The following is a 27,313-nucleotide window of genomic DNA, read 5'->3' on the forward strand; positions in this document are numbered from 1 at the left end:
ATTTAAAGCCAGAAGAGCTGGGTTTCCTGGAATGGAATGGAATTCCATTTGATTTAATAAGCATTTTAAAAGCAGCTCATGAGTGCCAAACACTGTGCCAGGTACTAGAAATACAAAGACAAAAATAAAAATGTTCCCTGCCCTAATAGAGCTTATTTCCTCCTGGGAGGAAACAACAAACAAATAAATATAAAATTTATACAAACTAAGTTGGGAGCAAGGAGGGCACTAAGAGCTGGGGCTGGGAGGTAGGATGGGGGCTTGAGGAAGGGAAGAAATCAGGAGAGACTTCATGTAGGAGGGTGGCACTTCAACTGAACCTTGAATAGAGCCAGAGGTTCTTAGGTGAAATCAGGGATGATGAGGAGGGAGAGAATGCATTCCAGCAAAGCAGGAAACACTGTGCCCAGGCAAACAGGTGGGAGATTTGGAACCCAGTATGCAGGGAGCAGCAAGTAGGCCAGTTTGGGAAAATGTAGAGAAAGCAGCAAGTGGCACAGGGGTTACAGTCAGGGGTCTGGAGCAAGGAAGACTTGAATTCAAATCTAGCCTCAGGTACTTACTAGCTGTATGACCTTGGGCAAGTCACTTAGCCTCTGCCTTAAACCACTGGAAAAGGAAACGGCAAACTACCTCACTGTCTTTACCAAGAAAACCGCATGGACAGTATTGGTGTGATATGGTCCACAGGGGTCGCAAAGCATCAGACATGACTGAAGAACAAGAGCAGGGGTGTCAATCTAAAACAGAAATTGGAGCCACTAATTCGAACACAAGGATCTCTGTGGGCTGCATATTGCTTTAGCTTTAAAATGTAGTATTATCTATGTTTTATTGTATTTTATTTATTTTTGCTAAGTATTTCCTAATTACATTTTAATCTGGTTCCAGAGCACTCTCTGGGCCCTCCTAGCCTCATGTTTGATGAAGAATACTTGAGAGGGCATAACGTGAAGTTTCTGGAAAGACAGGTTGGAGTCAGTCAATTGCCAAACTCTTTAGTCATCTCCTCTACTATCATCACCAACTACCTTGCCACAGACTCCAGAGACTTAACTGGTGACTGGCTCTCCCGGCCACTATTCCAGAAGAGCCTCCGCCACACTTCATTACTTCATCCTCTTATATAGCCTTTCAAGTACGTCCTTTGCCCCCAACACTTGGCTTTAACCAAACCATATCAACTCTGCCGCTGTTGAATGGAATGTGCCAATCAACTCCCCTCAGTCCCCTAGGACTTTCCCAACCCAAGTGCTTCTCCTTTCTGCTTTCTCCTCCCATTATGAGTTCCTTGTTCCTTGAGGGCAAGGGATTGTCTTTCTTTTGAATTTGTATCTCTGGTGTTTAGGACAGTGTTTAGCACTTGGTAAGTTCTCAATATGTGCTTTTAAAATTCACTCATTTATCCTAAGGACCATAGGGACTCACTGAAACCTCCTGAACAAAGGACTATCTACCAGCTGTGTGGATTGCAGACTGGAGAGCCAAGAGATTGGAAGCTAGGAGATGAATTCGCTCCAGCCACAGCTATCACTTTGCTCCATGTTTGCTCAGACTTCTCCAAATCCAGATGCTAAGAATCTCTTCCCCCATTTTGAGATAGGTTCTCCCTTGCAAACAAATTGGCCCGGCTGCTCACACGATAGCTCTGATTGATTCAAGGAAGTGTACATGATAGCTATTCACACTCAATTCTGATGGTTTCATTCCATAAAGATGTGTTCTTACCTAGTTAAGACACCAGAGCAAATGGGAAGTTTCCACCCCAACCCCTTCACCTTGGTCATCCACTCAACTCTTCTAAGCTTCATGTTTTTCACTTGTAAAATAGGTGTAATAATAAGTGCCTCACAAGTTTATTTGGAGAAAATATTTTGTAAAACTTAAATTGCTATATAAATATGAATTAGTATTATTCTTTAACAAATTTGGATACCTTTGCTTTAAGAAAAACCTTGTCCAAGTGTGGAAGAACTTCTGATTTAATTGGATTTAATAAAAATTTATTAAGGATCTATCATATAATAGAGATAAAGGCAGCATGGTACAGATAGATGGCCTTGGAATCAGTAAGACAGATTTAAATCCCGCCTTTTACATCCAAGCTACTTTACAATGGGTAAGTCAATTAACCTCTCGTTGTCCCAGTGGCAGGAGAATCAAAATTCTCTTCCCTTCTCCCATCTGAATTGTGGTAGTTACAGTATATCAAAATCCTAGATCATTCTCCCTCAGGAAGTTCAGTCCCTAACTCACTATCTCCTTCTCTTCCCACACTACTGTCCTTAAACTAGGGACCTTAAAATCCACTTAGATGTTCTCTTAAAATTTCTAACCTACTTGTTGTTCAGCCTTCTTACGAACATAACTGGACAAAGTTTCACAACTATTCTAACTGGGTACATGACAAATTCAAGTTATTCAACCGTATCTGGGCCCTCAGTGCAGAAGGCAGTCCTCTCTGGGTTTTTCTTTCTTTCTTTCTTTTCCTTTTCGAAGGCCATTATTGGGTTAAGTGACTTGCCCAGAGTCATACAGCTAGTAAGTACAGAGGCTGGATATGAACTCAGGTCCTCCAAACTCCAGGACCAGTGCTCTATCCAGCCTCCCTGGGTTTTCTTGACACTACTCTCTCCCACCCGCCTGAATATTATTTCTCAGTTTCCTTTCCTAGATCATCATCCATATCACAGCCCCTGATTATGGTTGTTCCCCAAGGTTTTGTTCTAGGCCCTCTTCTCCTCTATCTATACTCTCTCTTGATAACTCCATTAGCTCTCATAAATAAAACTATCACCTCTATTTAGATGACTCCCAGATCTCTCTATTCAGCCCTGGTACCTTCCCTGATCTATCAGATTACCAGTTATGCATTGGGCATTTCAACCTGGATGTCTCAGAGACATCTTAAACTCAACGTGTACAAACAATCATTATCTTTCTCCTAAGTCTTTCCCTTTTACAAACTTCCCTATTTATGCCGAGGGCATCGCCACTCTTGCAGCTTCCCACATTCATAAACTTGGCGGTATCCTTACCTTGTCTACTTCCCTCACCCCATATATTCAGTGGGCTGCCATATCTTTCTGTTTCTGTCTATACAATATCTCTCCATTTTCACAGCTGCCACTTTAGTTTAGGCTTTTCTTACTTCTTGCCTAGATGAACATAACAGCTTCTTATTTCCCCTAGGATCGAATATAAACTCCACTGTTTAGCTCTGAAAGTCCTACGCAATCTGGCCCGAAAACTATTTTTCCAGCCTTACTAGACATTACCTCCCCCACTGTACTCTGAGATCCAGCCTTCTCTCTGTTCTTCACACACCACACTCCATTTCTTATCCCTGTGCTGTAGGACAGCCTGTTCCCTGTGCTTGGAATATTTCCTTATCACCTCTACCTCATAAAGACCCTCTCTTCCTTTAAGATACATCTCAAGCACCCTCTTTTACAGGGAAGCCTTTCCTGATCACCTCCACTCCCCACCCCCCCCCCTCAGCCATAACTGCTAGTACTCTTTCTCTAAAACTATCTTGGATTTCGTTACTTTGCACTTAAATCTGAATATATTCACTTTATATTTATAACATTTACCTTTTTCATGTGCTTTTTATCTCTCCCATTAGAACATAAGCTCTTTTGGAGTAGGACTTATTTTATTCTTTGTTCTTGTATCCCCACCACTTATCTGGTACATGGTGGTAGGTACTTATTAAGTATTTGATTGATTGACTATAAATTAGAGGGGAGGTGCTATCTGCCTTAGGGGAGGAAGTTTACTCACTGGGAGTTCCTCATACTGGTGAAATCACAGGTCAGGGCCACCCCTCTCCTAACCCCTCTTTCTCCTCATTCCCCTTCCCCGCAAAATGTATAAGGAATTGTGCTAGGCTCTGGGAATAGACACAACCCCGCCATGGTTTATTCTAGAGATGTGTAGGGAGAGCAATCTTTAGCCTCTTCTTCAGCTCAGTGTCTAAAGCTGCATGCACTAGCATGAGAATGTCCATAACGATGAGCTCCTCCTGCCTCAGATGGATCTCTCTGGGGAGGAGGCAGGCGCTGATGGTCCCCCCTCTGAGGATTCCGGGGCTCATTGTCCCTTCTAACCCAGTGTGCTGTGCTTCTGTGACCCTCTTAAATCTCAAGAGCAGGAATGGCTTCCAAAGACAAGGGGAACGAGACCAGGGCCATGTCTATAACTGTGCTGCTCACCTCCTCCTCTGCAAAGATCCGATCTCAGAGCCCCACCTGCTGGATACATGTGTCCCCAGCCTCAGGGAAAGGCTTCTGAATCAGTAAAGGATGTGGAATATGAGTAGGCCCTGCTTTAAACAAACCCCACACGCCATGGCTTATCAGAAGCAGATCAATTAGTATCTGTTTACCTCTGTATGCTTATGTTGAACTCTTCCACTGAGCAACTTCTCCGCACTCCAACCCATAACAAACAGCTTCAGTGACCACTGCCCTATACCAGAGCCTGAGATTTGGCACTGATAGGCTTGGTAGATACACTCCCAAATATGTTGTCAATTCTGGAACTACTTCTTTCCTCCTTTACGTATACTCTCTGCTCTTAGAGATGTTTACCACACTAAGGAAAGGTTCATTTATTCCTATGATTTCTAGAATTTTTAACAGAAGCAGGTATTGGACTTTTGTCAAAAAACTTTTCAGGATCTATTGATATGGCCACATAATTTTATTATTTATTTTATTAACATGGTTAATTATGTTACGGTCTTCATTATATTGAACCAACACTGCATTCCTGGTATAAATCTAACCTTGTCCTAACATATACTCTCTCTAATATGTTGCTGTGGACTACTTGCTAATATTTCATTTAAAATTTTTCTGTTAATATTCATCAGGTATATTGGTCTGTAGTTTTGTTTCTTTGCTTTGTCTCTTCCTGGTTTAGGTATCAAGATCATATTTGTATTGTAGAAATAGATTGGAAAGGTGTTTTCTTAATATTCCAAATTAAGGTAGTATTGGAATTAATTGTTCTTTTACTGTTTGATAGAATTCACTCATGAATCCATCCGGTCCTAGAGTTTTTTTCTTTTGGAGTTCATTTATGACTTGTTCAATTTATTTTTTCTGATATTGTATTATTTAAATAATCTATTTCTTCTTTTGCAACTCTGAGTATCTTATATTTTTGTAAGTATTCATCTATTTCCTCTAAGTTATCAGTTTTGTTAGCATAATAATTGGGCCAAATAGTTTTTGATAGTTTCTATTTCCTCTTCAGTTGTTATAAATTCTCCTTTTTCATTTTTGATACAATTTGTTTCTCCTCTCTTTTTTAAAAAGTAGGTTAGTAAACTGTTTATCTCTTTTATTAGGTTTATTTTTTTTTAAAAAAACAGCTCCTGGAATTATTTATTAATTTAATGGTCTTTTGCTTTTAACTTTATTAATTTCTTTCATTTCATAATTTCTACTGTCTTATTTAATTGGGAATTTGTTTTCCTTTGGATGAATATTTGTATCAATGCTTGCCTTGCTGTCTAGCTTCTACTTATGGAAAAGGCAGTTATGAAAAGTGGATGAATAGGAGTAACTTCATTTTACAGATAATAACCAGAATGAGACAGAGAGACAGAGAGACAGAGAGAGATCTATGCCCTTCTTTCACCATACAAGACTTGTCAGAGGAAGATAACCTCTGAACACCTATAAATATCACTCATTTGGCATTTAATCATATATATGTTATCATATGCTATTACTCAACTTTTTGTGAGTGCAAATTTTGTCTTTCCAATTTGATTACAAACTCCTGAAGGGTAGGAACCCATTTTAAATTTTTTTTTTTTTACTTCCTAATATCCTCCACAACTATGATGACCATATTTTCTGTTTTGAAAATTGGAACACATGATTTGACAATGGATATCCTTTTTGTAAATCTCTATTAATCACTTTTCTTTTCTTGAAATTAGTACTAACCTGGAAATCCTTGGGAAGTATTTGTCATTGTAAGCATATCACCTGTCAGAGGGCTGGGATCGTAGTCATTACTCAATAAGGTTTTGTAGAACTAAGTAATCAATCAACTAAAGCTTTAAAATCTGTGAAGGTGAGATTAGTAGGGGAAATGACCCCAGATAATCTAGAAGAAAGCATAGTGTTCCTACTGGAATCCACACTGTTAAGAGAGACCTTCCACTTTGTAGGAAATTCCCTCTTATCTCTATCTTGAAATGAGTGGAAAAGAACCTAGCATTGGCTCCCTGCCAAGCCCCTCCAAAAACCTATAAAAAATGGCTCTGAACCAATTCTAGAAAGGCAGAACCCACAGAACAGCAGAGGGAAGCAGGGCTCCAGCCCAGGACAGCCTGGATGGTCTCTGGGTGAGGTCTATCCCGCACGGAGCTGAGAGCTGGGAACGGAGTGGAGCAGAGCCCAGCCTGAGAGGTGTGGAACATCCAGACCAGAAGCTGGGCGGAGGGGGCCCTAGCGCCCTGGATCAGTGAGCTGCGGCAGTTACCAGACCCCTCGACCCACAAACACCAAAGACTGCGGAGAAGGTTAGTGGGAAAAGCTGCGGGAGTGGAAGGAGTTCGTGGTTCGGCTTCCAGCCCCGGGGGCAGCAGAGGTGGGGCAGCTAGGGCTGCTGCTGCTTCCTGCTCCAGGCCCACCTGGTGGGAGGAATTAAGTGGCGGATCAGAGCAGGGGTGCACAGCCTGCCGAAGATCTGAGCCCAGTTCGGGTTGGGGGTCCTTGGGGAAGGAGCAGTGCTGGTGTGGCAGAGCTGGCACCTCCCCCCCAAACATGGAACATAGAACTCTGTAGTCTACAAGCAGTCATACCCCACTGAAAAACTCAAAGGTCAAGTTAGTTGGCTGGGATTATGGCCAGGCAGCGAAAACACACCGAGATTCAGTCTCAGACTCTGCATTCTTTCTTTGCTGACAAAGAAGACTAAAACATACAGACAGAAGAAATTAATAAAGTAAAAGAGCCTACAACAGAAACCTCCAAGAAAAACATGAACTGGTCCCAGGCCATGGAAGAGCTCAAAAAGGATTTGGAAAAGCAAGTTAGAGAAGTAGAGGAAAAATTGGGAAGAGAAATGAGAAGGATACGAGAAAACCATGAAAAACAAGTCAATGACTTGCTAAAGGAGACCCAAAAAAATACTGAAAAATACACTGAAGAAAACAACACCTTAAAAAACAGATTAACTCAAATGGCAAAAGAGCTCCAAAAAGCCAATGAGGAGAAGAATGCCTTGAAAGGCAGAATTAGCCAAATGGAAAAGGAGGTCCAAAAGACCACTGAAGAAAATACTACTTTAAAAATTAGATTGGAGCAAGTAGAAGCTAGTGACTTTATGAGAAACCAGGATATTATAAAACAGAACCAAAGGAATGAAAAAATGGAAGACAATGTGAAATATCTCCTTGGAAAAACCACTGACCTGGAAAATAGATCCAGGAGAGATAATTTAAAAATAATTGGACTACCTGAAAGCCATGATCAAAAAAAGAGCCTAGATATCATCTTTCAAGAAATTATCAAGGAGAACTACCCTGATATTCTAGAGCCACGGGGCAAAATAGAAATTGAAAGAATCCATCGATCGCCTCCTCAAATAGATCCAAAAAAGAAATCTCCTAGGAATATTGTCGCCAAATTCCAGAGCTCCCAGATCAAGGAGAAAATACTGCAAGCAGCCAGAAAGAAACAATTTGAGTATTGTGGAAACCCAATCAGAATAACCCAGGATCTGCCAGCTTCTACATTAAGAGATCGAAGGGCTTGGGATGTGATATTCCGGAGGTCAATGGAGCTAGGATTAAAACCTCAAATCACCTACCCAGCAAAACTGAGTATCATGTTCCAAGGCAAAATATGGATTTTCAATAAAATAGAGGACTTTCAAGCTTTCTCAGTGAAAAGACCAGAACTGAATAGAAAATTTGACTTTCAAACATAAGAATCAAGAGAAGCATGAAAAGGTAATCAAGAAACAGAAATTGCAAGGGACTTACTAAAGTTGAACTGTTTTGTTTACATTCCTACATGGAAAGAGGGCATGGATGATTCATGAGACCTCAGTATTAGGGTAGCTGAAGGGAATATGCATATATATATATATGTTTATGTATATATATATATAAGTGAATGTGTATGTATGTATATATCTATGTATATATATATGTGTGAGACAGGGTGAGTTGAAGATGAAGGGAAGATATCTAAAAGAAATAAAATGAAATTAAGGGATGAGAGAGCATCATGCTGAGAGAGGGAGATAGGGAGAGATAGAATGGGGTGGATTATCTCACATAAAGGTGGCATGAGGAAGCAGTTCTGTGGGAGGAGGGGAGAGGGCAGGTGAGGGGGGAATGAGTGAACCTTGCGCTCATCAGATTTGGCCTGAGGAGGGAATACAATACATACTCAGTTGTGTATCTTACCCCACAGGAAAGAAGAGGGAGGAAGAAAAAAAAATAAAAGGGGGGGGATGATGGAGGGGAGGGCAGATGGGGGTGAAGGTAATCAAAAACAAACACTTTGGAAAGGGGACAGGGTCAAGGGAGAAAATTCAATAAAGCGGGATGGGTTGGGAAGGAGCAAAATGTAGTTAGTCTTTCACAACATGAGTATTATGGAAGGGTTATACATAATGATACACATGTGGCCTAGGTTAAAAAAAAAAAAACAAAAAAAAATCTGCCCAGGTTCAGAGAGCCAATGTGTGTCCAAAGTGGGACTTTCATTCAGACCCCCAAGGCTCTAAATGTCTGTCAGATGAATGAAACTTTGTCTCTGACCGGCCAATCTTACAGAATCTTGGGGAAACTACAGAATTTTAGAGCTGGAAGGTCCAACTCCATCATTTTATAGGTGAGGCCTTGAGAAAGGATGTGTGACTTGCCCCAAATCAAATAACGAGGGAAAGGCTGAGTGGGTAGAGATAGGGGTACGAGTGAGTAAAATGGGTTGCTTCCATCCCTCAAAGCCTTAGCTCTCTCAAGTTTTCCCTTCCCCCCTGCCCCCTCCCCCCTCCAAATGGGAGGAACTCTGGCGCTTTCTATCAGGGTCCTTATTCCTTCAGTCCTCCCGCCAGAAGGTGGAGTCTATATTCATGGGGGGGGAGAAGAGTGGAAGCCTCTCTATGGTCTCGCGGACTGAGTCCCTCCCTCCCCCTTCCCCCCCTCCACCGTGATGCTTTATGGTTCTTCCTGTCCCTAGTCAGAAGGGGGCGCTGCGCGCAGGCGCAAGAGGACGACGCGACTGGGCCGGAAGGAACGCGGTGGTGCCTTTTGCTGAATGAAGTGGTGGCGGCGGCGACGGCGGCTGAGACTGGGGTCGGTCCGGAGCTAGCGCGCCGTGGGGTGAGTCCTTGATGGCGGGGTGAGGGAATGAACCTGGGGCCCCAACCTCGGCGGCTGGCAGAGGCGGCGACCGCCTGAGTGAAGGTGATTTTACCTCAGCGCCGTCGCCTCCATTAAACCACCCGGGAAGTGTGAGGGAAGGAGGTGGGTGTGGGGGGAGGCGGGCGGGGGGTCGGGTTTGCGAGCGGACCGACTGCGCCGGGGACCGGGGGAGAGCCCGGGGGTGGGGGGGAGGGGACGCGGGAAGAGGAAGGACCGGAACGGACGCCTCGGCGACGGACCGAGGCCTAATCGTGGGCTCTGGGGAGGAGGAGGAGGAGGAGGCGAAGGCGAAGGCGCTGGCGAGGGAGGCCGGCAGGCCCCGCGCAAGGGCCGAGAGCGGCGCGGAGGTTACCGAGGAGGGGGAGCCGAGTGTGAGGGGAGGCGGTCGGCCGCACGGCGGGCGTCTGGGCGCCTTCTGCGAGACGCGGGGTCAGACTTGAGCCGGGAGGGTGGCTGGGCCGGGCTCCCAAACCTCCCCTCGTCGCTCTTCGCCCGCCTCTCCCTCGTTTCCCCAGGTTTCATAACCCCCTCGTTACCTTTCAGAGGGGTCTCTAAAATTCCATTTCGGGTAACTTTCTGGCCGCATTTCCCCCAGATTCAGCTCCAGGTTTGTCTCGGGGGTTTAAATTCTTAGCAGTTCGTTTTTTTTTTTTTTTTAAATGGTTCTGACTCTCCCCACATGATTAAAAGGACTGAAGGAAGCGTTCTGTTTGCTAGGCGCACGAGAACTCGTGTTTAGGTTCTGCTAAGCTGACCTGAAGCTTCCTTAGAGAGCAGGCCCGGTTAGAGCAGCTTTAGAACAGCCGAGTTGAGGTTGGAATTGATTTTCCTGTGTCGTGTGACCATGAATTCCAAGTCCTTGGGACTTGGGGTTTGTGGGGATCTGGCCATCTAAAAAATTAAGGTTTTTTTTTTTTTTTGAAGGGAAGGGATATGTGAGAAGGAACTTACAATTTCATTGCTATAAAGAGCTCTCAGTGGGGAAACTCAACTAATGCAGATTAGCATATAGTTTCCTAAATTTGCCTGGAGCACTTAGAGGTAAAGTGACGTATGCTGCTAGTATGTCACTAGCCTCGAACCCAGGCCTGATTCTGGGGCCTGACCAAGTTGTCTCTTGGTTAATTTTCGAAAGTTGAATATTGCTCACGTTTGGAACTTAAGTGAAATACAGGAATAGGCAAGTAGATTGTGTAGTGAGAAGGGTGGAGGTAACAATAGCATTTACCTACCAAGATTATTGTAAAAATCAAGTGATAGCATGTGAAACGAACCTTAGGACTATGATTTAGAAATGCTACTTATCATGGACAAATCAATTAATTCTCTGAATCTCCTTTTCCTCATTTCTAAAGTGAGAGGGTCTGTCCCTTTCCAGCCAAAAATCTACGACCCTATGAATTTAGGAATAAATTCAAAGTAATTTTATTGTTGGATAGATCTCCATGATAATTTGGACTCCACTGAACAAGTTCTAGATAGATCCATATCATAATTTGAACTTGGATCATTGTTGGACTATCTAGAATAAGTTCTATTTTGACCAGGTCCCAAACTGTATACTCCTGTCTGTTATAAGCTATTGACTTCCCTGTAATCAACACAATTTTTAGATGTTTGGGCCAAAAAAATTGGTAAAGTCATATTCATAGTCTTAACCTGAATGCTGTTTGATGAAAGAAGCACTAACTGTAATATATCTTTTAAAAACTGACGTCTTAAAAAATAAGCTGTTGCTGTAGATATCTAGCAGATTTAATTATAAGAAAAGACTCGTTGAATATTTTTAGCAGGAAGTACATTTTATCTGTCCTAATTTTAGTATCAATTTGTAATTTCAAAGGTGAAATATCCTGTAGTAATTTAGATAGATAAGAGGCTCTTTGCCCTACAAGCAAAAGTTTTCAAATTTGAATGAATGAAAAAGTATTTAGTTAGTGAACATAATGTGCCAGGCACCACTGTGCTAAGGTCTGGAACTCTGGTTCCCAACCTCTTCTACTGAAACTGTCCTTTTCAAAGTTGCCACTAATCTCTTAATTGCCAAATTGAATGACTTTTTATTGGTCCCCAGACTTCTTGACCTCTCTGCAGCCTTTGACACTGTCAGTCACCCTCTCTGGTGGTTTGTGATACTGCTAGTTACCTTCCTTCTGAGTTACCTCCAGTTTAGGGGGTAGGGAGAAGGCAATGAGCATTTATATAACTCCTACTATGTGCCAGGCACTGTGCTAAGCCCTTTACAAATATTATCTCAGTTGATCCTCACAACAACGTTGTGAGGTAGGTGCTGTTTTAATCCCCTTTTTTGCAGTTGAGGAAACTGAAGTAAACAGGTTAAGTGAGTGGCTGGGGTCACATAACTGGGATGTGTCTGACACAGATTTTCCTTACTCTGCCCAGCGCTCTAGCCACTAGATTACTTAGTTTATCCTGTTTACATACCTTGTTTGTATATAGTTTTCCTAGTGCCAATTTTGCCTTTCTTTCTATCCGCAGGAATTAGCACAAAGCTTTATACCAGGGGTGGGAAAGGTCCTCAAGTGCAGCCTTTTGACTGAATATAAACTTCACAGAACAAATTTGTTTTGTTTTGATTCAGTCAAAGGACAAGGAAAGGCAATATCTGGGGGGTGGGAGGAGTCAGAGATGACTTGATCCATAGAGTAGCTGATTGACGTGCCCTGTACAGGAACAATTAAAGTACAGTTGTATTGATTTGACTATTAAGCCAAAAATAAAAAGTGTAAAAGGGTAAGTGAGAATTTGTGCTTACTCACTAATCAGGGTATGTCTTTGCCCAGAGTGGAGTTCCAGCAATCCTATTCCAGGTGGGAAGAATGACAAGGAGGCAGTGGCAAGGAGGATGGCTGAGTGGGCTTTGGAACCTGAAATTTATGTTTTAAGGTTATTATTTCCAGAAAGACTTTTAAACTCTTGTTGAACTTCATATCTAACTATATTTGCATACGTGAAATTGTAGGTGCTGCCTTATATAAGGGCCCCATCTTATAAAAATAAATGGTTTAATTTGCATATCATTCAATATTGATCAACAGGTATTTGTTCATATGTATCTGTGCCAGAATGTTTAATGTAGGAATATTTCTTGGCTGTCATTTCCCATTTCTGGAATTCTCTTCACTAGTATTCTTCAGCTGGATGAACCACTAGGCAATAATAATGACAACTAGTATTTACATAGTGCTTTCATAGAGTAGTAGAATACAGTAATACTCCTGTGCCTTCTTCTTTAGGGGCAGAAATGGAAGTTTCTCAGAAAGGGAATTCTAGAATTAGGCTGAGAACAGTGGATATTACTATAGTGAAATTGTGGAGTGTGAAAAGGGGGCAGTATTTTCTTGTGTATTTGTTGAACTCTTTATTAGCTATGGTTGACGAGTCTTATTTTTAAGTACTTCCAGTAGTCTGCTTAATTTTACTTATCTCAATTCTATTGTATTCCAGCTAAATTTGATGTGAAGGGAATTTTCTACTAAGTGGTTCAATTTTCCTATTGATTTCCAATGTAAAATTGGAATGCCTTGTGATTTGTTAATTTGGCAACAGCATTGATAAGATCATAATTAAGAATACAACAAACCTTTTAAAATGAAAAAATGAATATACCTGAATTTGTGTGCTGTTTATCTTTTTGTTTGAATGAGGAGGAGGAAAGGAAGACTGATCTGGAGTTGGGCTCTTCATGATTTGTTTCTTCTGTCCATGAATAACAATCACCTTTTCAAAATCATAACAATCATCTTTTCCAAACTCAGTAATAGTGACCCTTCAACTACTCTGGTCATCCCAAAAAGATATACTAATGGACTAATGGTCCTTCCCTTCTCCACCTTCTCTCCCCCCTCAGCTTCGAGGAGAGAAAGATGAAGGGTGATGCTGATTTCAGAGTCCCAGAAGAATACACTAATACTCCTCCCCTCCCCCAGCTACACACACACACACACACAGAACTTATAGGAGAGAAAGATGAAGGGCGATGCTGATTTCAGATTTGGAAGTTCCCTTAAAAGTCATTTATTTCCTTTTTTTTTTTTTTTACATTAAAAGATTTTTTTTTTTTGGCAGAATGAGAACATTTATTTCAAAATTCTAAGAAATTAATTATTTTTAGTCTTCAACATTAATTTCCACAAGATTTTGAGTTCCAAATTTTCTTCCCCTCTCTCCCCTCCCCCCACCTCAAGACAGCCTGCATTCTGATTACCCCTTCCCCCAATCTGCCCTCCTTTCTATCACCCCCCCCCCCTTTTCTTATTCCCTTCCCTTCTGTTTTTCTGTAGGGCAAGATAGATTTTTATGCCCTATTGCAAAAGTCATTTATTTCAACCTATACCTGAACAGGAATCCCCATGTACACTATCCTCAACAAATGGTTATCCAGGTTCTGTTTGCATACTGACCATTTCACTTTTAGATATGTCTGATTTATAAGAAACCTTCCTAACACAGAACAAAGATTTGTATTTCTGTCATTGATAGAGCACTGCACTTCTAGTAATACCTACTTTTGAGTGCTGGTCTTTTTCCTTACTTCTTGTGTGATCTTGAGCAAGTCACTTCACCGTTAAGCTTCAGATTCTTCACCTGTTACACAGTGGTAATAGTGCTTATGTTTCCTACCTTCCAGGGTTTTTATGGGGGGGAAAACAGCTTTTTGTAAACATGAAAACACTACCCAAGGGTGAGCTATTATTATTGATGCTTCTAGTTCTGCTCTTTGGAACAAAGCAGATCCCCTTCAGATACATGGATAGCTCTCCCATGTCCCCTGTGAGTGTTCTCTTATCCAGGACCCAGATATCTCTAATTCCTTCAAGCAACTAGAAGTATTTTAATGTCACTGGATTTGGATTTCTTTCCCTTGCAAGTGAGACAAACCCATGGGTGTGTGGAGGATGGGGAGAAGAGGAGATATGTGCAGTGGTGGGTAATCTATTGTCTGTTTATTATGAGAGATATGGGAAGCCAGGGTATGTTAGTTTGTTAACTGATTTAGGTATCTGATATCAATAGCAGCAAACACATTTGCCTTTTGATTACAAAAACATCACTGAAAAAATGGATATATATATATATATATATATATCTTTATGTACCACTGATAGTGATAACTGTTCTTGGGAATTGAAATGAAGATGCTCACAATAGCTTTCTAAGATGAATGCTCTTAAATCTGAGCCTGTGATCTCCTGGTGAGTCCTCAGCTGGGATTCCTGCACATCCGCTTCCTACTGTTCATCTTTCTGTCTTGTGGGTCAAGTCAACAAGCTAAGGTACCTTCTACGTACTGGACACTGGGCTAAGCGCCAAGGGTACAAAGAAAGGCAAAACAGCCCCTGCCCTCAAAGAACTCACATTCTAGTGTGGTAGACATGCAAACACTAAGGTGATATATAGGATAAATTCCGTTTTAGAGGGAAGGTGCTAACATTAAGGAGGACAGGTAAAGGCTTCTTGAAGTAGGTGGGATTTTAGCTAAAACTTGAAGAAAACCGAGAAATGGACATGAGTAGACAGAAATTCCAGGCTTGGCAGATCACCAAGGGAAATGCCCTGATTTGGGAAATGGAGTGTCTTTTGTTAATAGCAGCCAGGAGGCCAGTGTCACTGGATCATAGAGTATGTGGAAGGGAGTGAATTATAAGAAGACTAGGAAGTTAAGAAGGGGCAAATTTATGAAGAGCTTTAAAAGCTAAAAAAGAAGATTTTATATTTGATCCTGGAGACAATAGGGAACTACTGGAATTTCTTGAATAGAGGCCATGGTCAGACCTGAATTTTAGGAAGATCACTTAGATAGCTGAGTGTAGGATAGGCTGAAGTCAGATTACAGGAAGTTTCAGATTGGTCAAGTCTCAAGAACAGACACCAACTACCTGGCTGTTATAGAGCTAATTTTATTTCTTTAAATATAAGTTTTGTTTCGACAAGACTTTTGTATCAAGTCCCATTAGAATACTACCCCTCAAACAGTAAGCAAAACCTTAAATACCTTGATTGTGATAATATTAATAACTAACAATCATCTCAGTTAATTACTTAAAAATTGCAAAATGCTGTACATGCATTATCTTATTTGAGCTCCACAAAAACATGTGAGGTAAGTACTACAGGTGTCATCATCCCCATTTTAGAGTTAAGAAAACCAGGTCTCAAAAAAGTGAAGTGACTTGCTTGTGGTCACCCAGCTAACATTCATTTAGCTATTTATTTTTTCATTTATTTATTCCACAGGCAAAAATAAATTATGCCTTAACAAGAGTAAAGGAGAAATCATGCCACAGATGTATTTATTGTACAGTAGACATCAAAAGTGCAACACTTACTAAGAGCTGTTCTGTTCCCATAGTTGAATAATATAAAATTTTCACTTCTGGAATATTTAACTAGAGATCAAAGATTGAGCATATAACCCTTTTGAAGCTCTATGATGAAAAACCAGATATTTAAGAGAAAATAATTTCTACTAACACAGGGATACAGTGGGTGTTAGTAGTAGGATTGGAACCTAAGTCTTTCTAATGCCAAATTTAGCTGTCCACTTAGCCATGTCACTTTACACTTTTGAAGTTTACTAATTAAGAGAAATGAAAGTTGCATGCTTTAGCTTTCATAGTATGATAATAACATTGACAGTTGTACTGACCCTATTTGTATTGCCTTTTAGTCTTGTTTCTATTTGTAGTTGTTGTAGAAATTGTTCTGGGCATTTTCTTTACTCTCCTACTTCATCAGTGCTGGTTTCCCCATGTTTCTCTCAGTTATAATTCATCACTCTTTAAAGTGCAAGAATATTCCATTTAGGTAATAAATTTAGACCTCGGAAGGAACCTGAGAGGTTACCTGGTCCACCTCTCTCATTTTACAGGTAAGGATACTGAAGCCAGAGAAGTGAAGTGACTTACTCTTCATCACAGAGGTATTTAAGTGTTGCAGCTTTGATTTGAACTTGAGTCCTGTGACTCCACAGCCAGTACTCTTTTCCCTATACCACCACATTTGTTCAGCCATTCTACCAATCATTGGGCACATATTTCTATCTTTTTACTATCATGAATAATGCTGCTATGAATATTTTTGAAAATATCAGGCTTTTCTTTCCGTCAATAACCTTTTTTAGATTATAGATCCAGTGATGGGAACCTAGAATTAAAAGGCACAAAACAATTTAATAACTTTCCTTATGAATTGTTTTTTCTACTTGTTAGACCAGTTCGGGTACTGGTCTTTACATAGCATTTCGAAAAATTAATTTTTTACTGTCTTTGGTAATTTGGTAATGAATGGGTGGCAGCTAGGTCACTCAGTGGATAGAGTACTAGGCCTGGAGTCAGGAAGACCCAAGTTCAAATTTGGCCTCAGACCCTCACTATGTGACCCTGGGCAAGTCACTTAACCCTGATTGCCTTAATCTACTGAAAGAGGAAATGGCAAAACCCTCCAGTATCTTTGTTAAGAAAACTTGAAGGTCGTAAAGAGTTGGACGGGACTGAACGATAATGATTTGATAAATGCACAACTAAATTCTTTTAGGTTTCTAGAAGCTGTAACAACAGCTGATTGAGCCTTTCCCATGTTGTGCTTTACCTGTTTGTTGCCATAGTTCATGACGTGTTTTTGGAATATTTTTATTATGGTAACCATGGTCAGTCAGTTTAGTGAACTCCTTAGAGAGACTACCTGGAGAGGATTCTCCCATTGACCAAATTGAATATTTGACTGAAATAAATACAACACCATGGCAGGTCAATTTAGTTTAGTCACCCAGTGTACAAGGGTTCCTCTAAGAGAATGCAGGGAAGGGGTGAGTCTTCTCCCAACCTAAAACTGGATACGTGGAGGTGGGGTGGAACAGGTGTCAGTGGAAAAACACCAGACTTGGAGTCAGAAGATCTGGGTTCAGATTCCAACACAGGTAATGTACTAGCTCTGTGACTTGGGTAAGTTTGCCTAGCCCAAGGGGTAAGAACACGTGGGGTCTGTGAACTTGTTTTAAAAATATATTTTGATAACTATTTTTCAGTATAATTAGTTTCCCTCCTATTCTATGTATTTTTTATACATTTAAAAAAGTTATTCTGAGAAAGGCTTTACCTTTCCATAGGTTTCACCAGATTGCCAAAGGGATCCATTAGACAAAAAAGGTTAAGAATCCCTGCACTAGGCAGTGAAGAAAGTACTTTGTAAGCCATAAGCAAGTGTGAGCTGTCATACCCCTTTGCTGCTTTATTTTTTGGGGGGAGAGAAGGTGTTTTTGAGGCTGACCTAGGAACTGAGGAGTTGGTGGTACCTGGTGCCCTGGCAGAGGAGAGAGAATATGAAGAGTTATATGTGAGGCCTCCCAGCTGGAGTGGAGAGTTGGTGAGCCCTTTCAGACCTGGAGTTCCAGGGTTCCTTGATTGGAGTACTCACTTGTTATTTATTAGTCTACATTGGTTAATGGCTAGAGGAAAGATACGTGAGACCTGGACCTTCCCTTTAGAATATCTAGTAGATGGACGTAAGATGGTGAATAGATTTTTTTTTTTGGTCTCACCTGTAATATCACTGTGCCTAATACACAATGAGCACTTAGTAAATTATTTTTCATTCATTTGTTCATTCATTTTTAGTGTGAAAATTCCCTCTACCAGTGCAAATCAGCAGCTTTCTGTGACTGACTGGTTCCCCACTCTTAAGTTCTGACCAAGCACTCCAGCTCCCTCTCTAAATAATCAATAAAAAGTATTAATTGCTTATTATGTACCAAGCACTTTAATAAGTTCTGGGGATAGAAGAACAAAAAGACAGTTCTGCCCTTGAGGACTTTATATTCTAATGGAAGAAACTATTCTTATAGAATGGTGTTGACCAGAGAGGGATATATTAATTTGCATAGTTAAAGGGATTGGTAAATGAAGCCATAGGAAAGTGTATTTATTGATATACCCCAGGTCTGCACAACCTGCGGGTATAGGTTGTGCAGGCCTGATACACTGCTTCCAGGATCTGTGACTGAGTTGGTTCAGTTATGATTCTAAGAGCATATTGTCCCCTTTCCAGTTCTGATTATATGAAATTTAAAAAGTTTTTTTTTTCCCCAACCAAAACCAGTATAGTTAAAATTAGAAGAGAAACAAGTAACTGATGAAAGAAAATCTGTAGTATGTTTCTCTGGCAAGGGGGGTCACTTCCAAGATGTATAGAGAACTGATTCAAGTAAGAGTAAGCCATTTCTTGGTAGAGATAAATGGTTTGAAGAACAGGCATTTTTCAAAAGAAGACATCTAACCTATCAGCAACTATTTGGGAAAAAATGCTCCAAATCAGTGATAAAAATGGAAAATTAAAACAATTCTGAGATTCTGCCTATCACCCACATAGGAAAATGACAGCTGTTGGAGGGGCTGTGGGAAAACAGGTATACTAGTATAATACTGGCATAGTCGTGAATTGGGCCAGCCTTTCTGCAATTTCTAAATTATGCATACCCTTTGGTCCAGTGATACTAGTACTTGGCTTGTGCCCCATAGAGACCAAGTGAAAGTATGTACAAAAATATTGGTAGCTCTTGCGATGACAAAGAACTGGAAACTAAGGAGGTGTTCGTGTATTGAGGAATGGCTAGACAAATTATGGTATATGAATTTAACAGAATTATTGTACCACAAGAAATGAGAAAAGGAACAGTTTCAGAGACACCTGGAAAGACTCGTATGAACTGATAGAGAGTAAAGAGCAAAACCAACAACTTTGAAAGACTTGAGAGCTCTGGCCAGTGAAATAACCAACTATGATTTCAGAAGACCAGTGATGAAGAGAGGTGATGGACTTGAGATGCACAATGAGACATTTTCTGATACAGCCAATGTAGGGATGTGGGTCTTCTCCTACTCCCACCCTCCTTTCTCTACTATGCATATTTGTTACTTTTTCCCAAAGGTGGGGGTTTGAGGGGGAGGTATGTGAAGATGAAGAGGAATAGAGATAGAACAACAGGAAAGAAAGAAGTGGTTATTTTTTTCCTAATGCAGAGAAGGAAAGGAAAGCCAAAAAGAACAAGATAGGCAGGGCAGCTTTGAAAGCTAGAGGTTGAATTTATTGTTTACTTAAAAAGAAAAGTAAGTTGTATTTAATAGGGATGTTCAGTTTCATATAAAATTCTCATCTTCTGTTCTATATATATAAAAAGGCCATTTTATTTGATATTAAGTTCAGAATACAAAAATTAAAATTTTAAGTTGCTGTGTACAAATCTTTTATCACCTTTCTTCCAAACTCTTGGTGAACTGCATTGCTAGATCTATCTTAGGTCCTCAAGTGATAGCTTAGTAGTTAGTCAGCAAGCGTTTATTGAGGCTTACTATGTGTCAATCTCTAGAGTAAGCACTAGGATTCAAAGAAAGATAAAAGCATGTGTCCTGTGCCCCCTAACTTCCTGGGTAGCTCATGGCATCCCCTTGCCATGATAAGGTATCTGTGTAGGACTTTAGTGTAATACAGGCATATTAGAAGAGTATGAAATGCTTTTCTTCTAGCCTTATTACATATTAATCCTTTAGACGTACATTACTGCCCAGCCAAACTGGTGGTCTTGTTGATTCTTTATGTATCCTAACTCTGTACCTTTATATTAGCTGCCCCATCATAACTGGAATGTGTTCCCTTCTGGTCTCTCCCTCTTAGAATCTTTGATTTCCTTAAAGGTTCATCTCAAGTTCCACCTTCTATGTAAAACTTTTCCTTCTGTATATAGCTTGTTTGTACATAGTTTTTTCCATGTTGTCTCCCCCTTTGGCCTGAGCTCCTTGAGGGGAGGGGCTTTTTGCCTCTTTTTTTGTATCCCCAGCCCTCAGTGAAGTGCCTGGCATGTAGTAGGTGCTTAATAAATGTTTGTTGTTTGTTTAATTGGTTAAAAACCTTTCCTGATGCCCTTAACTGCTAGTACTTTCCTCTCAAAATCATCTTGTGTCTATTTTGTATATATCTATAGATGAACATTTTACCCCCTCTTCCCTTTTTCCCTTTTGTTTCTGTATCCCTAGCACACAGTACAGGGCTTGGCATTTAATAGGTGCTTAATAAACAAATGCTTCTTTGATTAAGAAATCAGAGTGAGATTCTTTCAGTAGATGGAGTCATTCTTTCAGCTGGCATTAATTAACCACTTACTAAGTGCCAAGTTCTGTGCAAGTACTTGGAATACAAAGAAAGTAAAAACCGGTCCTTACCCACCAGGAAATTACATTATAAGGGGAGAGACAACATTCAGAATATACAAGTTAAATATGGAATAGAGGGAAGTTAACCTTAAAGAGGTTGGTGCTACAAGCTTGGGGTGGGGAGAAGAATCAGGAAAGTTATCCTTGAAGATGTGGTGCTTGAGCTGAGTCTTAAAGGAAACCAATATTTTAAGAGGTTTGGAGGGAGAGTATTCCAGGCATGGAAAATTGCCAGTACAAAGTGGATGGGGTGCCGTGCAAGGAGGCCAATGTAGTTAGGTCATAGGGTACATGGAGGGGAGTAGAATTTACAATGATTGGAAAGACAGGAGCGGGCCTGGTCATGAAGAGCTTTAAATGACAAATAAAGGACTTCAAATTGAATCCTAGAGTTTATAGGGGAAGGGAGGGGGAAGAAGGATAGGCAGACCTACTCTTCAGGAAAATCACTGGCAGCCAACTGGAGGATGGTTTGGAATAGGTACAGACTAGAGGTAGGGAGAGCAGACACTTATACTAGTACAGTCAAGAGGTAATGAGGGCCTGAATTGGAATTGGGTGTGAGTGGAGAGAAGAGTAGGCATGGAAAGAGAGAAGTTGGCAAGTGACACTTATTACATGAACCTGGGTGACTAGAAGGGTGATGATATTCTCACCAGTAATTAAAAAAATGGGAAAAGGATTTAGTTTTTGGGAAGAGAAAATGAGTTCTTTTGGGGACGTAGGGTCATAAATTTAGAGGTGTGAACAACTTAAGAGGCTGAATTCAACTCTTTCATTTTATTGATGAGGAAACTGAAGCTGAGAGAGGTCGAGTGACTTGCCCAGAGTCACACTACCAGTAAGTGTCTGCAGCATTTAAAATCTGGTCTCCCTGACTCCATCCTAGTGCTTTATCCACTGGGCTGCCAAAGGAAGTGGTGGCCAGAGAAAGGTGTTTTGGTTTGGGAAGTCTTTTGATTGGATAGCGCATTTCCAGAGACAATGGTTGTGTTGATTTTGGTTGGTGGAAAAGGGTAGAGGCAGAGATATTGAGACCCTGGTCAAGATGAAGATTCATGATCCAAAGGAGTTCAATGTAAGTGGCTTAGCACTTCCCCTTTCTCTGTCTGGAAGGGGAAAAAATGGAACAGTGACAATAACCTTATTGAAATGAAATGAAATTTTGATTTTAAGGTGACAGAGTGGAAAAAACATTTTAACCAAATAAACTGAAATACAGTGGGAAGTACATATTTAAATACATTGATGAATGCAGATCTTAGCCATGTGGATATTCCTTCCATCTCTAGGTTACAATTCCATTTAAAAAAACAAAACAAAACAAGACAATCTTTCATTTTTACCTCACCCATTCTCAGTAGATGCCTGCTGCCTGTCCAGAGAGCTACCACATACTATGAAGATTAAAAAAGAAGGAGAAAATAAAGCAGCTCCAGCAAAACTAACCAATACAGCAGCTGAGGAAGACACTAATTCCACACCCATAGACCCCTATCTCATAAAAGAAGGGAGGGATGTGTGTACTCTTATATCTGTCCTTTGGGGTCAAGCTTGGCCATTATAATTATACAGAATTTGTTTTTTCTTTTATCTTTTTTTTTCCATTTATATTATTGCCATTATGTTTATTAGTTTCCTGGTTCTGCTTGCTTCACTTTATATCAGTTCACGTAATTCTCTGTGTTTCTCTCCATATTTATAATTTCTTACAGTGTAGCAATATTCCAGGATTTTTGACTCCTCGTCCTGTGCGGTGCATCCCTATGTCTTTCTTAAATCTTCCATAGTACATCTGCCCAAGGCACTTATAATATTTTATGAGTAGCAGAGCAGTACTCAGTATCTTCACTCTTATTATGTGACCAGCTCACCTCCTTATCTTGTTATTAATATCCTTGTTGATGTCTTTTATACTACTTGAACTATGCCTCTTTTTCATTGCAATTTGTGTTACCTGCATTTTTTAACTATATAGCAATGCCAGAAGAGTTAAAAAAAAAAAAGATGGATGTTGGTGGTTTCAGGCAGCTTGGAATCATTAAAAACACTATGGAATCTCCCAAATTCAACTCAGGCCAAACTCTTACTTGAACTCTGGGCCCCAGTTTCTTGTTCAAGTTTCTAGGCTCATCCTAGTAAGTAACTAACTGGATTCTCCCCCCACCTATGTTATCTGGGCAATAGGCATTTTTTTTTCTATTGTGGAAAATAAAACCTGTCTGTTTCCTTATCCTGTTTAAATTAGGGATGTTGTCTCTGTATACATGGGGCAGCTAGTTGGCACAATGGATGAAGTGCTGGTGCTGGAGTCAGGAAGACTCATCTTTCTGAGTTTAAATCTGGTCTCAAAATACCAACTAGCTGTGTGACCCTGGGCAAGTCACTTCTTCCTGTTTACCTCAGTTCCTTATCTGTGAAATGAGCTGGAGAAGGAAATCACAAACCATTCCAGTATCTTTGCCAAGAAAACCCCAAATGGGGTCACAGAGAGTTGAACACAAGGCAAAGATTTTTTTTGTTTGTTTTTGGCAGGGCAATTGGGGTTAAGTGACTTGCCCAAGGTCACACAGCTAGTACATGTGTCAAGTGTCTGAGGCCGGATCTGAACTCAGGTCCTCCTGACTCCAGGGCCGGTGCTGTACTCACTGCGCCACCTAGCTGCCCCCCAAGACAAAAATTTAACACAAGTCAGTAGTTATTTATGTCATCTTGGTTATTTTTATTTTGGAAATATACTGCTTGTGATCTTTTCCATTTCTTTTGGAATACCATAAAAATTTATCCCAGAACAACTTTAAAACTGCTATGGATCTCTTTTGTGTTGTACTTGGTATGGGCTAGGTATTCTTGCTGACTTCCTAGAGTCATCTCACTTTATTTCTCAGATGTCGAGGTAGTAGAATTCATATGTAATGGTTGCATTATTGTTGCAAAGCACTTAACTAGTTAAAAATGTCAACTTTAGTTTTAAAAAATTTTATTGATGTCTTTTGTTTTTATGTCATCTTTTCAGATATTACTTCTGTTTTTGAGCCATGCCTTGTAACACAGAATTTTTAAAAAAATAACCCAGCAGAAGCAGCTAACATACTTTATCAACTGTGTTGGACAGCACAGTTTCACATCCATAGTTATCCCACACCTCTTTAAACAAAGGTAAAGAAGTACATTTTCTCAAGTCTTTTCTAGGGCCTAGCTTCTTGAATTACTGGGCTTGCCTTCTTCCTTCCCTCAGTATTTCCTTTTGAGATATAAAAATGGAGAACATAAGTTCCTCAGTACCAAAGCCTTTCTTGAAGGTATAAAGAGGCTTTACCCGTGCCATTTCAAAAGTTCAAGAAACATAATTTCTGGGCAGTTAGTCGTTTTATTAATAATGCCAGCATTTTAATAAAAAGAGATTAGTGGCACTCTTGAATGCCAACGACAGTCATGGCAGCAAAGGCTCATATGACTTTGAAAGACACTCGGAAGTTCCTGGAGGTGAGAATCAAGTCTGACTGGTTAACAGTTAATGAGAGGTGGACTTTGTAAGAAGTGTTTTACTCCAGTGAAAGGCTGAGAGTGACATCATGTCCTCTCTTGGAGAGAGACTATCCCTGTTCCCAGACCACCCTCAGCCTTGGGCAATCTAGACAAAAGATAGATCCTCCACTTTAGAATTCACCTTAGATTAGAGATTACTTGTAAGTTTGGATGGGGTCTGACGAAGATTGAGGAGAGTTAATTCAGTGTTCTTCTAGAGACTGAAGTTTAAAATGAGGACTATAGAACAAGACGGAACCCTGGATCTCCCCAGATCATTGGTTGTTAATAATCATTTTTCTCATACTTCATAACCTGAGATGGGCTACATTTTATCTCATCTTTTAAAGATGGTTTAGACTCCTTAAGGTACAATCAGTTCGTTATATATTCTCATCAATCAGATGGCATAGTTGTAGTCTTAAGATTTTTTCTATGGGACACATAAACTGTAGAATCAAAAGACCTTCCATGGGTGACATCTACATGTCCATAAAGTCATTGAACAAATGACTGAGTAATGTGGATTTGTTTTTTTAAAAAGGGAGGAGTTTATTAGAACTAGGTTATTGACATAGAAAATTGGAGAACGGTTATCCTTAAGAAGCCAGACGTATTGAACAGTATAGTTTGTACAAGGAAATAGTGGAAAATGTGAAACATGTACTACAGGTTGAAAAAATTTAGCACCTACTGAATAACTTTAAAGTCATCAAGTGGCCAAAATTAGCTGTCAAACCTAACTGTAAACTGACAGATAAGTTTCAATACTCCAGATTCAGACCCCCTCAAACTATTTTTGAGAATAGTACTTGAAAACAGTATTGATTATTCCATATTGTTACTATTACAACACATTGTTATACCAAATGATTGTTGTTGAGTCTTTTCAGTGGTATCTCTTGTGAACCCATTTGGGGTTTTCTTGGCAAAGATACTAAAGTGGTTTGCCATTTCCTTCTCTAGCTCATTTTACAGATGAGGAACTGAGGCAAACAAGGTTAAGTGACTTGCCCAGGAACCCACAGCTAGTAAGTGTCTGAGACTGGATTGGAACTCATCTGGATGAGTCTTCTGATTCCAGGCCCAATGACCTATCCACTGCACCACCTAGCACCCCCCCCCCCCATACCAAATACTCATTCATAATCTCCAAAACCAATGCTCGCAATTAATTGCCCAGTCACAACACTGATCCATGAAAACTAAAGAACATTTGGTAAAACACACTGTAATCTCCTATTTGTATCATGAAAAGCTTTCATGATACAGAAATCAACTATAAGAAATCAAATTCATTTGGTAACAGGATGAGGTACGTATCATATCCATCATCCTGTTTGCTGCTGAAGATGTCTTGAAGACTCTTTCAGGGAGCCATTTGAAAATGAGATGATAGTCCAGTATTTTTATTCAGTTACAAAATAGTCATTTTATCCATTTGTGTATTAGTTTGCAGAACATTAAATATAAAAGAATAATAGCAGAGTAGAGACATGTCTTCTGTAGGACTGTTTCTGTCTGAACTCTTGAAAAATATGGTGACGTAACAACTGACATCTAGTGCTTTATGTTTTTGCAAAGCACTATACAATTACATGACGAATTGAAGCTTCACAACTCTGTAAGGTAGGTGTGCTATAGGTATTATTATCTGCGTTTTACATTGGTTGAAACTAAAGTTCAGGTTAAATGTTTTCCCTACAGCCACACAATTAGCAAATGCTAGAGATAGAATTTGAACCTAGCTCCCTCCTGGTTCCAAGTGCCAATACAGTTATGATAGCATGCTACAGAACACTGAAACAGAATTAAAATTGTTTTTGCCTAATTGGAGCATATAATTCAGTCAACAGATATTTATTAAGTTATTACTTTGAATCACAATGCAAGATGCTGGTTTCGGTAAGATGTCATCCTTTCCCTTTGGGAGCCTAGTCTCTAGTCTCAAAGGGGACTATAATGGCGCTCAAGAAGCTTCAGTGGTTCTTGGCTGCCTATAGAATAAAATACAGGCTCCTCTTTGGCTTTTAAAGCCCATCCTAATCTAGAGCCAGCTTGCCTTTCCAGGCTTATTGTTCAATTGCCTTTATGTAGGTTATATTTCCAAACAAGCTGACTTGCTTATTGTTCTTCACACATTGTATTTTATCTTATTTCTTTCTGCCTGTGCAGTGACTATCCAGTATCCCTGGAATATACTCCCTCTAAACCTCTAACTTATAAAATGCTTAGCTTCCTTCAGATCTCAGCTCAAGTGATAATGCTCTATAGGGCTTCCCTCACCCTGAATTATTTTATATGGGAATAGAAAGTGGATCTATGATTTATATAAATTTAGCAAGCTGAGAAGTGAGGGGAAGATATTTCAGCCATAGGGAACAGTTTGAGTAGAGGCATAAAGGTAGAAAAGTATAGGCTGTATATGGGATGCGTGAATTCTCCAGTTTAGTTTGAGTATATAATATGCATATATTATATATGGGCAATAGTCCAGCAGACTATGCAGTTCCCACATAACTAACTACTTAAGAAAATTTGTGAAGTTTCTACTAGATGAAATAATGATCAAAAAATCAAGCAAAAAGTGACTTCTTCCACCTTAGAACTGTACAAGAGGTCAGCTGGAAGCCTGAGAGTTATAAGAAAGGAGGTTGCCAGTGAAGCCACCAGCAGGTAACCTCCTAGCTCAAACTGAGTTGGGCTAGGGACACATGCGGCCTGTAGGGATGGGTGTCTGGAGGCAGCAAGAGCAGGTGGTTAGGATCCCTATGAGAGAGCTTCACATTAGGGACTATTAAAGCCCTGTAGAGAAAACAGTGCCCTCATACTTCTCAAATTGGGATATCCCAGAGCCAGAGGTTCTGAGGTCCCTAACACTCATGTGACATAAGGAAGGAGGGGCCTAACCCCAGGTGGTAGAGGTCAGCACAAAAACCCAGAGGTCCTGAGGCTAAACTAAGCAGGGCTAAACATCTCATCCATACCTGCAGCAGAGTAGAGGTGCCACTGGTCCGAAGTCCCACTTCAGAAACTAAAGTTGGAGAGATGATAGGCAAAGCACTATCCAGAATTTTTTAAAATTACAGAATTATAGATACAGAGAAGCCCCAAAACGAAGGAGTAGGTGACTAAGATCGGCAAGCAGAGACTC

General features: G+C 40.3%; 1 protein-coding gene across 2 annotated transcripts in view; it reads left to right on the top strand.

The window, feature by feature from the left end:
- Window positions 1-9,282: 9,282 nt before the first annotated feature.
- The window catches only part of RNF216 (ring finger protein 216), a 192,808-nt gene continuing 174,777 nt past the window's right edge, over window positions 9,283-27,313 (top strand). Inside the window, exon 1 of one of the 2 annotated variants that reach the window (XM_036741200.1) lies at window positions 9,283-9,364. The gene's annotated coding sequence lies outside the window, so the exon portion shown is untranslated. Of the gene's footprint in view, window positions 9,365-9,957; window positions 10,014-27,313 lie in introns of those variants that run through there. The other variant, XM_036741201.1, reaches the window with a different exon arrangement.

Source organism: Trichosurus vulpecula, chromosome 1, assembly GCF_011100635.1.
Source record: "Trichosurus vulpecula isolate mTriVul1 chromosome 1, mTriVul1.pri, whole genome shotgun sequence".
NCBI classification, from domain to species: domain Eukaryota; kingdom Metazoa; phylum Chordata; class Mammalia; order Diprotodontia; family Phalangeridae; genus Trichosurus; species Trichosurus vulpecula.